The 13486-nt window shown below is 42.8% G+C and overlaps 1 protein-coding gene across 5 annotated transcripts in view; it reads left to right on the plus strand.

Annotated features, from left to right (window-relative positions):
• The first annotated feature begins 5443 nt into the window (after positions 1-5443).
• Positions 5444-13486, plus strand: part of Setd5 (SET domain containing 5) — a 79775-nt gene continuing 71732 nt past the window's right edge. For 4 of the 5 annotated variants that reach the window (XM_051203606.1, XM_051203611.1, XM_051203612.1 and 1 more), the window contains exon 1: positions 6401-6552. The gene's annotated coding sequence lies outside the window, so the exon portion shown is untranslated. Of the gene's footprint in view, positions 5465-6400; positions 6553-13486 lie in introns of those variants that run through there. The other variant, XM_051203607.1, reaches the window with a different exon arrangement.

Here is a 13486-nt window from a genome sequence, read left to right on the forward strand (position 1 = left end):
ACAATCCAACACTTATTGGAATGACTCCTTTCAAAAGGACTCTGCAACATAGCTTGTGCCAACACTATTCAAAGTTAGTGTGTTACAAAAAACATGCCAAGTCAAATAATTTCCAAAGGCAGTAGACATTTCACTTCCTAAAAGTTTCTTGATCAACTCTTCCATGTCAATTTTATGTAACACCTTAAAACACAAATGGCATTAGTGTTAACAACTAAGCATGTTTTCATAAAGTCACAACTATCTTTCTAATTGGAAATTTGGAACTTTGGAGAAAATGTTTAAAACATTATGACAGTAAAATATCTTTATCCTCATGTACAAAGCTACTACTGTTAAAATAACTTCATGACACACTGCATGGATAATGGAAGGCACAACCTGGAGTTAATTCATAAAAAAAACATACTCTATACCTTAAAAAAAAAAAATCCAAACTTCACAGCAGTATTTAGCATAGTGATATCATTGAGAATCATGTGCCTCTGCTTGCTTCTGAGAATGTAAAAGGCAACATCTTGGGATTAGGAAAAGTATGTTGATCTCGAAGACCTGGTTCTGCTCAAGTGGCAGGGATACAGCCTTAAACTGTCTTGTCCTTAAGGAACAATCTAAAGAAGGAAAAACAATTACACAATTACTATTCTTAATTAGATTTTAAGAACCATAACATTCAAGTGGGACCAAATGTGGTATAGGGGATTTTAGGAAAGGTTCCTTGAGATGTTCTGAAACCACTCTCAACACTTGGTCTAATTTTTGAATTCTTCCCACAGAGAAACCCAGTAGTCTGGTAGTTACTCTGCTTTCAAGTTTCTATAAGTCTACCACCACCTTATAGTACACTTTATCTAGATTTTCTAAAACATTTCAATCAGAGCAAGGTAGTACAAAGTTGGTAGTTATACCAAAAACTAGACCAGTTTTTATCCCTATCCCTGGCCCCTATCTGCTAGTATATCCATGAGAAGTTGCTAAGGCTCACTGAGCTTTAGTTTCCACTACTGTACACTGGCTGTTACCAAGGCCTGTTATGGTGAGTAGTATTCATATGGGATTTTAGTGAAGAGTCAAAGATCATCAAGTCTGAGTGAATTCAAAATTCATCCAGTAGAGGTAGGATTAGTTAGGTAACAAAACACGCACTTTTGTAAATATAACCTGAAAAGATATTACTGTTGCCAAAAGGAAGATCCAAACTTAAAACATTTCTTTAAACAAACTAACACCCAGAAAAGGGTGAAAAAATACCAGGGCAAAAAACAAACAAACAAACAAACAAACAAACAAAAACCAAACCAAAAGAAAAGGGAAAAAAAAAAAACCCAAAACAAAAAACAAGGCCAGTGATTACTAAGAAAAGTAGGAAAAATCAACCTAGGACATCAGAGAAACACAACTCCAGTTCAAGCCTAAAGGCCACTTACTGCTTACTATTCCGCTCAAGAATGGAGTCATGAATATCTTCTGGATAAGTATGCCCTTCAATATACAAACTAGAACACACTATATTACACTATACAAAATCAAGGTCTCAACCTTCAAGGTCTTAGAGTTGTGACCCAGCAAAGTAGTTAGGGCTCTCAGGAGTCAAACTAGTCTTTTCCTTTGTATGCCCAGATGTCATATACTAGACCAAGGGTTGCAAATCATAATTATAGTTACACCAAACATAAGACATGTAAAAATGGCCTTACCCAGCTCAAAATTTGAAAATTAAAAATAAAACTACAAACCCTCACCTTTCACATTAAGCACAAATGTTTAATATTTAGCAAGGTTTTTGCCATAAGTATATGAAATCATATGGTGCCACCTGACAAGAAACTAAGTTTATCTAAACCACCAGCCCAAGGCATGCCTAGTATAAGAACAGGATAGCTGCAGCGGTTAGTTCAAGGAAACACAAGGAAGCACTTGTGAGTATAGGCAGGGAGGCCTCAGCTTCCTCCATGAAAACGACAATAAGACACCTCAGTTAAGTATTAGATTCTTCCACAATAGCTTTGTCCTATATTTCATGGACTTTATCAATTTTAAACTTAATTTCACAAATCACAAATCCACATTTGTTTGGTTCCCAACTCTGCTTACTCACTGAAGAAATCCCCATGTCCTTGAGGAAGGCAACTTGATAGGAGAAACATAGTATTAGAAACATTAGGATGTGAAATCAAACCCTGACTGTAGTTTCTTAGTTGCTCTCTGCCTTGTTTTTTGAGATAGCTCTCACCAGCATGCAGCTTGCCAAGTAACTAAGTTTTTGTGTCCTGTAAGTCCTATGGATACCTCAGGCATGCTAGAGCATGCCTATTTTTTTTTTCTTTTTTTAAATGTGGGTTGCATAGAACACTAACACTTTACTAATTATCACTCAAGCCTCCTTAATATATTCCCTTTAAAAATATCTGACCTGCATTTTGCTTTTCCCTGTCACTCAAGGTTTGTTACTGTTTGGTTATTTTTTGAGAGGGAAGAAAAACAGCTCAGGCCAGGGGCACACTGGTCACTTTTAACCCCAATACTCAGGAGTCAAGCAGACTAGTCTGATCTACAACTATTGAGTTGCAGGCCAGCCAGAGATACATATTGAGTGAGACCCTGTGTCTCAGGAAAGTCTTTAAAGCTATCTTTTTTATATTTACTGCCAGCAAACGAACATGTAAGAACAGAATTTTAATCTGGCCTTGACTGTCCAGAATTTAAATTATATGGGCATGAGATTAGGAAAGGCAACAGTCTACTAACAGTCACACTAAAGCTCAGATCCCGGTCCTAAACATACCATACTTTAAGAAATGTGAAATAGAAAACAAAGCCTTAAGTCTTTTAGAGTGCAGGGGCTCACTTAATATTAGTCCCACCTCACTCTTCATGACACTACTTACACTCCCCATCTTTTAATTTTTATTTAAAAGTCGATTTTAAAGTTTAAAAGGATTCCCAACTCCACCCCCCAGAAACCAGGCTGCAAATCTCAGCAGCTGCCCTTAGAAGGTAAAAAGCCATGCTATTTAAACCAGCAAGGGAAGTTAGACATATGGCAGACAAGAAGCCACATGGTGGAAAGGTTTTAAAAGAGTAAGGAAGCCCAAAGTCTGTGAGAGAGAGAGGAGAGAAAGAGAGACAGACAGACACAGACTAGCAGTAGAGACAGCCAAATCCTAGGGTGGCTCCTAAATCTCAGCTTCCTAAATTTTTATTTGAAAGTGTTTTTCTGTGTAGCTCTGTCTTCCGTGTCACTCTGCAGCCCAAGCTGGCCTGGAACTCAGATCTACCTGCCTCTGCAGTGCTGGGATCAAAGGTGAAAAATATCACTCACTGTCCAGCTAAACTCTGGCCCTAAGTTTTTGAAATCCAAATTAATTGGTGCTTGCTTTCATGTTAAGTAATGGTTTGTAGATTTAGCTTTCACTTAGTATTGATGAAGCACAAAAATAAAAACAAGCATATTTGTTTCTTTATTGTTTAAAGTCCAAATTAGTCTTCTGTAACCCACAAGTTTGCAGTTATGGTTCCCCTATCCAGTTACACTCCAAATAAAAATTGATACCATTTCCAGCGCTTAAAAGAGTAATTTGATTGTTGACTACCATACTAGAACAATACAAATACTGAGTTCCACATCACTGCAGTAACTCCTCCTGGATAGTATTCTTATAAACCATACCACACAACATTGAACCTAAAGACCAAGTTTCAGAAATATTTATGTTGCTTACTACACTTACACCTGGCTACAAATGAAGCAATATAATAGGAACTTAGCAGAACAGGACTCAGTAAGACAGTATGGAAACAGCTCAGCAAAAACACATTTAAACCAGCACTAACATGAGTGACATGAATCAAGCCAGAGGCCAAGAGACCTTAGGCCAGGAGAGACAACATCTGAACCTTAGTAGCCTGCATTCCAAAAGAAATCACCTTCTACAGATGTGTACAGTGACAAAATATGAGTAAGCAGTAACCCCATGTGACTTAGGAGATAATTGTGTATGCAGGAAATAATGAAATAAAAAAAGTTGTCATTACCCCATTACCGGTCTTCTGTATTGTACTCATGGAATCAAGTAAAATATTAAAGAGTCAGTAAATTTCATGTCAATTCGTGAACCCTTTAATAATACAATCAGCCTGGCAAAACATAACATATACCAGGTGATATTGGAGGAGATAGCCATCTGGAAGTCATTAATAGGAACAGCTCTGTTTATTAATGGTGAAAAAGGAGACAGGCATCCATGGCAGTCGAAAGAAGTTGAACTTTAGGTTAGCCTCTCAATAAATCTATTGTAGTAAAGCTCCTGAAGTGGACAGAAAATGAAAATCAAGGCAAACAGTCAATAAAATGTATTACGGATATAAAAGAACAGCAGGGTAAGGACCCAGCTACAATCTCAATTTGTGGTGTAACTAATCTGGTTTCCTGACTCATCAGGCTTCTAAGATCAGGAGATGAAGAATGCCAGTGCTCTGTCTAGGGATTGGATGAGCCAGTACAAGAAATTAAAAGGGGACTAAAAAGACAGTGTTAATACATCTTTCGGTAGGGCTGAGGAGGGATCGGAGGGACATAGTGAAGTACGGGGCTCTGTAGAAAACGCTAAAATTCTGTTTATGTATTCTAAATTTGCGATAGAGCATGTCTTTAACTCGATGAAAAATACTCCAAGGCGTATAAATAATAACCTGTAGTTTTGCTGCGCAAAATCCCAGGTGAGCATCTAGTCTCCCATTTCCCTCTTCTACCCCTATAATCACCTCCCAACACAAACGAAAATCCGTGGGAAGTCTCACCCCTCCAATTTTACACCAGTTCAATTCCCCTGCAGGACAACGCCCACGCACCAGGTTAGCCCTTAAGCCTGCCCAGAAGACTCCCGCCCATCTCCCAGAAAGCCTCGACTTGCAGATCACGAGGGGAGAGGGGGAAGGGATCCTTCCAGGCCCGGGGCGGTCTTTAGAAGACAGGAGGCAGCAGAGAACTCCCAGAAAGGTATTGCGGCACTCCCCTCCCCCTGCCGAGAAGGGTGCGGCCTTCTCTCCGCCTACTCCACTGCGGGTCCCTTTACTGCCTACGCTCCTAGCCACCAGCCTCCAAACCAGCCCGACTGAGTCCCCGCTCCTTCCTCCACTCCCAAGAGTGCGCGATGCAGGCCCGGCTCTTCCTGCCCCTCGTGAGGCAACAACTCTAGGAGAAACCACGCTCGCCCCCGCCCCGCCGCTCCGACCGCCTGCCGGTCCCCGCCCCCCCAGCGCGCGCTTCCTGCCACGTTGCGCAGGGGCGCGGGAGCAGCCTCTGCGGCGCGGGGCCGTGGGGAGGGCCGGAACCTACGAGCGCCTCCCTGCCGCCCCCGCCAGCCCGCGTACGGACTGAACTTGCATGAATGCGGGCCAATTGCAGGGGCCAGTGTTCTGGGCCCCGGGAGCCAATCAGGCGACGAGGCCAGGCCGGCGGCGGGTAAACCGACTCCCCCAGAGGAAGGGGAGGGTGGGAGGCCGCCTGGGCGCCAGCCACTTTCGCTGACCCTCCCTCCCCTCCCCTCCCCCGCCCTGCCCGAGGCCGGCCGCGCCCGCCCGTCCAGCTCTCCTCACCCCACCTACCGCCCGCCCCACCCAGTGGGCACAGCAAGCCAGCCAGCGGCTGCGCACTCCAGCACCCGCTAACTGACAGGCGCTTCACTCCAACCAAAACACGCCATTTGTGTTTTCACACGCGGCGGGAGGAGAAGCGGCCAATCAGCAGTGAGACGTGAGCCGGAAGCGCTCCGCCGCCCCCCCCGTGGGAGCCATGGCTGCGTCCGGCGGAGATTTTTCCGCTCCCTTCTCCCTCCCCCTCCGGTTGCTGCAGGGCGGACCGTAGTCCTGAGCACCGCTCGCTCGGCCCTGGCGTACGAATCGTACCCGGCTGTCCCACAAGGCGGTCCCACCATCCTCGAGGGCCCGCCGCCACCGCCCGTCCCCGCCAACGCGCCGAGCCACCCTCCCGCCAGAGTCCCGATCCCCTACCTAGCCGAGGCTCTCTGAGGAGCCGGAGCCCCAGAGCACAGCCTCTTCTTTAGGCGGCCCCCGGCAGCCTCCGCTGATTGGCGGCGAGCTGGCCAATAAGTGTGGGCCGGTGGGCGGAGAGGCCAATGGCGCGGCGGGAGGGGGCGTGTCCCGCGTGCCCCTGGCGCCGGCACTGGGAATCCCCGTGCGGTCAGTGGCGTTTCCGCTCGGGCAGCGGGCTGAGTGAGCTGCCGCTGCCGCCGCCGCTGCCGCCGCCGGGGGAGGGGCGGCCGCCGCCCGCCTGCGCTCAGAGACTCACGCAGCCCTAGTCCCGCCAGTCCGCCAACACAGTAGTGCCGGCCCCCCTCCGCCCCTGGCCCTCCCCCTCCCCGCCTTGGGCTCGCTCCGCCTTTCTGCCCCCCACCCCCACCTCACGGGTACGGGCCATTCCCGGCCAGGAAACGCCGTGGCGCCGCGTTGGGCCTAACTCGAGTCTCGCTGCCTCCCGGGAGTGCCGTGCGCCGCAGCCCGGGCCCAGGCCCCGGCAGCGCCTGGGTCAAGGTAAGGGTCCAACAGAAAAGAGACACCGAACCACACGACCGCTCCCCGGGGGAAGAAGGGTCACCTCACTCTGCCCGCGTTCCTTCTCCTCGGGGTCGCGGCCCTGGGCCTCCCAAGGCTGGTAGCAGGAGGATGCTGCCCTTCCCATCTTCTCGGCTACCCTTACACACCATTGCACCTCTCTTGCCCAGGGAGAAAGGCTCTTCTTAATCCAGTCGACCCCACTACCCTTTTAATGTCTTCCCTGGGTCAGAACTCTTCCCCTCCCCCTACTCTGGTCTCCCCTTTTTTCCTGGGCACTGCCTACTCCACGTTTAGACCTTTTTCAGGAGAGGCCTCTCGAAACCCTGCTCTCAAAATACACAGGCATACTTTTTTTTTTTCTCCTGTCCCTGAGCCCCCACCTCCACCCCCTGTTTTTGCGGCCTTGTGACAACTCTCATCGCTTAGGGGCCCAGTCCTCCCCTCCATAATCTTCCTGGATGCCTCCCTCTGGTTCTCGAGTCCCTATCTCAGATGGCTGCTGTTTTTCCCATGCCAAAGACATTACCTTCACCACCCCCACCTCACATTCTTGGGCTCCCTGTGGCGTATGCCCCAGTATCTCTGCGATATCCCTGTTGAATTTGTAGGGTTCCATTCTGGAATTGAGCCAGATTTTGTCGTGTTCCGTGCCTAGGGCGTGGAGAGCGATCTTTTAAGAACGACTTTAAAGACGGGAGGAAAATGTGCCCCTTACGAATTCTCTTCCCTTATGCGTGCTAACTACAATGTGAGATGAACGGTGGTGGGCAAAAGCCCTGGTTTTAGTAGGTGAATCGCGCTGAGGGAAAGTTTTAACTGCTGGGAAAGCCCCTTCTATGCTAATTTATTCTATAGAGCGCCTTTTCCTTTTTCATTCTTGGGAATAAGGGTTCTTTCTCCTGTATACTGATGCTGCAGCCCGCTCTACTGGTCTGGGTCAGGGGTGCGTGTATGACCTGCATTTTCTGCTTTCTCATGTTACTTGTGTAATGTGTTCACCAGCAACTCATTTCTTGCCCAGAGCTGTGGGTTCTACTGGGTTTTGTCTATGCCTGAGGTTCTTTTTCCAATTTTTCCTGTGTTTAGAATACTTAAAGAATTCAGGTTCTCTAATTTCCTCCATACTTTGACCATATAAACTGTTTTTAGATGACATATTTGTGACCAAGGTCATGTTTACATTACTTCCTTGGGCATATGTTAAATAGCCTATACTTTTGATTGGGGAAGAAAGATCCTGATGATTATTTCGAGTTTTTTCAGAGGGAGGTTTGTGTGCAATGTATTGAGGGGAAAGTGCTTTTGATGGTCAATTTTATATTAGTAATGGTGTAAGGTCGCTAGGAGGAAAGCTATAAGGGATAGTTTTAGATGTGTGTAGTCTGACCTAGGACTAAAGCAGAGAATACTGACATAATCAGAGATTTCTGAGCTTGGAGGGCACAGGAATTTTTTCCTCTTGGTTTTCTTCCAGTTTTCTCAGGAGGATCATTAGTTCTCTGGCCAAAATTTGTGGCCAGTTATAAGATTAGAGCCTTTAAGGTTCTTCAGATTGTCATGTGTAGAATGTTGAATTATGTCCTTTGGTAGGACATGACCCAAGGCTCTTGTTCTTAGCTGTAAATTTAAATTTGATTGCTCAGTGTTTGGGAAATTGGCCTTCTAAAAACCACAGCTTAATGCTTGTTCCTAAATTGCTGGTTTATTTAAAAACGAATATTTGGAATTTGGTACATGTTGATTTTTCTAATCAATGATCTCAATTAAAAACTGACCTTAGGATTGTTTCTAAAAACATACTTCCAGCTCTTCCAGCATGGAGCACTGATCCAAAAAAAAAAAAAAGTGTGTTAAGAAGTGGGGGTGGGGTAAAGAGAAGGTTGCTCCTGTGTTGGATCACAGGAGTGAGTATACAAGGCGGCAGCAGCTGCTGGCTCTGGAGCTCTGGTTGCTACGTGAGAAGCTTGAGTAGTGCTGGCTGCTGTCTCCAGGGAAGGACAGCAGTGCAGCGTCCATTAATGCTGTTGGCTGCAGGGAACTGCACTTAGGCGATGGCTGCTTAGGACTGGAAAGAAACCTTGCTTGCTTTCCTGGGATAATGCACTGCTGAGCTGGTTTTGCTTTTTGTTATCTAAGAGACCAGAATTACCAATTCATAACTATCCATTTATGAATCTAACTGAAAACTGGATCAAAGTTAAAGAGTGGGTTTTTGTTTGGGGAAGGGTTGGAAGCTTTTTGAGGTTTTATGCTTCCATGGGACTAAAAGTTCATTGGTGTTTTGATCTTTTTAAATCTTTTGAAGACGAAAATAGTAAAGATTTCCCTGAGTACAAGAACAGGGTGAGGAGGATCTTTGTTTTGTGTTTACAATACAATTGATGTTTACCTCTATCTTTTAATTGCTTAAGTCACTTATGATTTGTATATGTCTCTCCATATTAGGCCATCTTTGCCTTTGTGAATAGATGTTATGCTAAACATCTTACTATAATTAGAAGCCTAAACGGAAAAGAGCTACTTTTGGATTAATATTTAATTTTTTGCTCTTATTTTCTGTATTAATCTTCACTGGTGTTTGACCTGTAAATTGGATTGTGTGTTGGATTATAGTCTTTCCACTGAACAAAGATGTATCTTGACAGTAATCCATCAGAAACACAGGAAAAACTAGAAGGAATATTATGAAATTGGGTGTGTTTAGTTCAGGATAGTAAGAGGGCAGCAAGAATCCCATCTAAGTTTTGGTATCTGCCCCCAGCTAAACAGAACCAGGATGATCTCTAGTTAAGCCCAATAGTTTATCTGACAGGAATATTTAAAACTAAATCGTCATCCTGGCATGTGCAACCATGAGTTTTTTGGGGTTTTTTTCTCCTTAAGATTATTATTGCACTGTGCCCGTTCTTTCAAGATTCTGTTGTCCAATTTTGTGTCGATGTATTTAAATCCCACAAACATCTATAAATTGTAGGATGGCTCTAGCACTTGTGGCAATGAACCAAGAAACATTGGTGAGCATTTTGTCATTCACAGATATGGTTCATAATATTTTTCCAGTGCTAAAAGCAGGTCTATAAAACAAAACTCTTAATGTTTGTTTCAGGTGGTTTTAATACAATTATTGTTACATAGGTAAGATGCTATATCCCATAGGTGTGAATTTACTCAATACCATTTAATGTACTTATAGTACAAAAATACAGCTAAAATGCAAGTGTTTTTAGCTTAATATGCAACTTTCCTTAGAAAATAATGACTACTACTTTTTTTTCTGGGTGTTTTGGGGACTGGTTGTAGTCTCAGTGTCACTCTGGAGGATCAAGAGGCTTTTTTCTTAGAAGGATTACTTCGACTGGCACACTTAAAATTGTTTACATCTTCTGTTACTGTTCAGTATCTAGGAGCCTGCATACTTTCCAAAATTACTCTGACCCTTTTGACACGGGTGGCTATGTTAACTTTGCCTTTGGATGGGGAAATAAAATCATCTACATATTGAAATGACTTTGAAACATTAGGCCATACCAATCAGTAATTGTTGAGTATATATCAAAGAGAAATTAGATAATAAGTAAAAAAAAATTTACTATAACTTTCCAACTAAACTCTAGTGACTTATAAGTTTATTTTGAAATTAAAAGGCCTAGCTAGCTAGGCTGAGCTTAAACTGCAAAGTGTCATTGGAAATGTGTATATAATAATACAACTGGTAGTCATTTATAATTTGATTTAAAATGTTCTTTCAGGCAGAAAAGTAATGCTCCTGTGTTATAGGTACCAGAGTACTCCAGAGATTCTAACATGTCTGCTAAATGACATGACCTTCACTTGGTATTGTGTTTATTTTCTCTAGTGGCTTGAATTCAGGGAATGTTGCAAAAGGTAGAGAGAATAAATAGCCTTTCTTTCACTTAATCTATATATACTTTGTCCTATTCTGTATTTAATTATAAATCGGGTAGAGATACCAGTAACTAACTGGAGATTCTGTTAGCAAGCATCACTTGGGAGTGTTCTTATTCAGCACTGTGAGCTAACTAAAGGGACAGTGGTGCTAAGTTCAGTCTGTCTCTGTGTGTGTGTGTATGTGTGTGCTCCAGCACCTGCCTGTTCCTTCCGAGTAAGGGGTCTCAGATGCTATCCTGCCCCACTCTGTTCCCACTATATTGATTTTTTTTTTCCCCAAGTAACTGGGGAAATGCCTTACTTAAAGTATCTTTGATATGAAGTTAAGAAAATGAATTTTTGGCTTTTTTGAATCCTTGGTATTTTCAAAACCCTAAGATTATTGGTCAGTTTTGCTTGGAACTTAAGTCTTCTGCTTCCATGTCTTTTCTGTCTTGTAGTATGAGACTTCCCAGAGTTTTCATGGCAAATTGAAGTGATAGTCATATATGTGTACACCCAGAGTTGAAAACCTTTTATCCTTAATGTTATAGGTTATAATCCAAAACAAATCAGGGCCTGTAGAAATTTCTGGCTAGGAAATCAAGTTTTTGATTTATGCTGCTGGATTAAAGGGAAATACCAGTTCCTTGCTGCTCTGTTTGAGAAATAGGTGGAAGTATGGGAGGAGCCACAGACCTCTGCAGCAGGATTTGGTGTGAGTAAAAAAGGAAGATTTTTGTTTCAAATGGCCAGCTGCTTATGTCAGACTGACTCCCTTATTATGCTTCCAGTAGGCCTGTCAATATGGCCAAACAGCTAGATAAGTGCGGGGCAGGACAAAGGGCTCTTTGCACAGCAGGGAAGCAGTGTCGGTGGGGGAGGGGCAGGAGGTAGGAAAAGCAAAAGGAGGTCCCCCCTCCCCCAGGAGATTATTCACTTTGGTTTACAATTAAAGAAACTGTTTTTAGTTCCCACTTAAGCCTTGAATTTATGCCAAGCATATACTTTTAAGCCCAAATTTGTATATTTTAGAAATCTGGGAAGACTCTATCCTATCTTCCAAGAGAAAAAACAAGAACCTCAAGCTTTATGTGAATTAAAGTGAGTTCTATGTACCCCGCCCTCCTAAATGTAAGTTGCCTCCTTAGTGGACCCGGTCTAGAGCATCTGCTAGCCATATTTTAGTAAGGATTGGAATGGCATATTCTGTGTGAATTAAATTTGTATTTCAATAACATGCAGTATGTTTAGTTGGGTTTAGATTCGACAAGGTGTCAAATACTGTATTTTCCTTTGTTCAGTAATTACATATTGTTAACTTTGATTTTATTTTAGTAAGAGAAAAAGCACAGTCCATCATTCATGTGTTTGTTCACCATCATGTAAAATGTGTACTGAAAAAGGGTTTTTATAATGGCCTTGTAGCTCACATATGTATGTCCTGTACTCAGGAAACTGAGTGAGGAGGCTCAGCCAAAGAATGATGCCAGCCTTAGCTACAGAATAAGACTCTTGTCTCAAAAAAGAAAAGTAAACAACAACCCCACACACACACACAAAAGGAAAGCTGCCTTATTGTTTCAGTCTTCCTCCTACTTCCTGCACAGTCTGATGTGCTCCGGAGATTACTGCTCCCCCCATATTTTAGTTTAGGCTCAATCCTATTAGTTTGTGGTTAGCGCTCAGTAAAAAGTGATTGCATCTAGCTTATTACTTAGTAAGAATTATGGTGTTAGAGGTGTGTAAGTTGTATGTCTTATAGGCAAAACCATGAGATACTGCCAAATTTAGATTCCTGTTGAAATTGTCATTAAAGTGTTCTATCTGTATTGAATCATTTCAGCTACTTTTAAAGTAAATGTCAAATGTTACATGCATGAGTTCTTTTTAAAAATTACATCCACAAGTTAGTTATTTAGATTACAAAAGGATTCCTCCTTATAAAGTAGTATATGATAGTTCATTTCTATGGAACAGTTGGTTTTAAGAGAATTTAATTTTTAGAAATCTTTAAACTGTTTTTCCAAGAGCACATCTGTTGCTTGTATGAGATAAAGAAAACTGGAATGCTGATTTATTTTTTTTGTGTGTGTGTGTGGGGGGGGGATTGGCAAAGAAGACATGGTTTTAAACTAACATAACCACAATGTTGTATGGAATATACATTGATAAAGTTTTGTGTCATTTTTCTCTTTTGTTAAAGAAATACAAATGTGAGCCCACATAATATTTTAAGCATGACAGTCTTGGCAGTTACAACACATAGACTATTTTGATTTTTAAAGGGAAATTTGAGAGGCTTGTGAGAAGGCTCAGTTGATGAGGTATTTGTAAAAAGAGGACTTTCCCCAAACACATGTAAAACAGCCCTGTGTGATGGGTAATGGATGCTTGTAATCCCAGCTCTGGCAGGCAGAGCAGATCTCTGGGGCTCACTCAGCAGTCTGGCCTTGCCAGTTTAGGCCAGTAAGAGACCCTGTCTGAGTGTTGGGAGGAGGGTGCCTAAGAAATAAAATGACAGTTGTCCTCTGGCCTGAATAGCATGCACACACATGCCCAGACAAGAAAGTAAATTTATGTCACTATCACTGCTGTGAGAAGCTGCTCATCAGCAAAATAACAGTATTAATATTAACTTTAGTGAAGTGTATATTATATATTACTGTAGAAATTTAAATGGTCATTTCTTTTTACAGTCAATTAACATGGATTATTTCTATAGGTTTGTGGAACTAAAAGGAAGATAGTTCTAGCCTCAGTCTCCCTACTAAACAGCTATTACTAGCATTATAGTTCCCTTCAGAAATATTAGAAATACCAAAAAAATGTAGCTTTTATTGCTTCTGTTAAACTGAATCTGACTAGAGGCCCAAAGCAGATCCTGACATAAGTGAGAAAGTAAGGAACTACATCTTGATCCCAGTATTGTTTATAACTTAATGGCATCCCAAACAGCTAATTTCATTTTCATAAGACTGAAACAGCGGTAGGCCAACATGGAGGTGAAACACACATACAC

Source organism: Phodopus roborovskii, unplaced genomic scaffold (genome assembly GCF_943737965.1).
Source record: "Phodopus roborovskii unplaced genomic scaffold, PHOROB, whole genome shotgun sequence".
Classification (NCBI taxonomy): domain Eukaryota; kingdom Metazoa; phylum Chordata; class Mammalia; order Rodentia; family Cricetidae; genus Phodopus; species Phodopus roborovskii.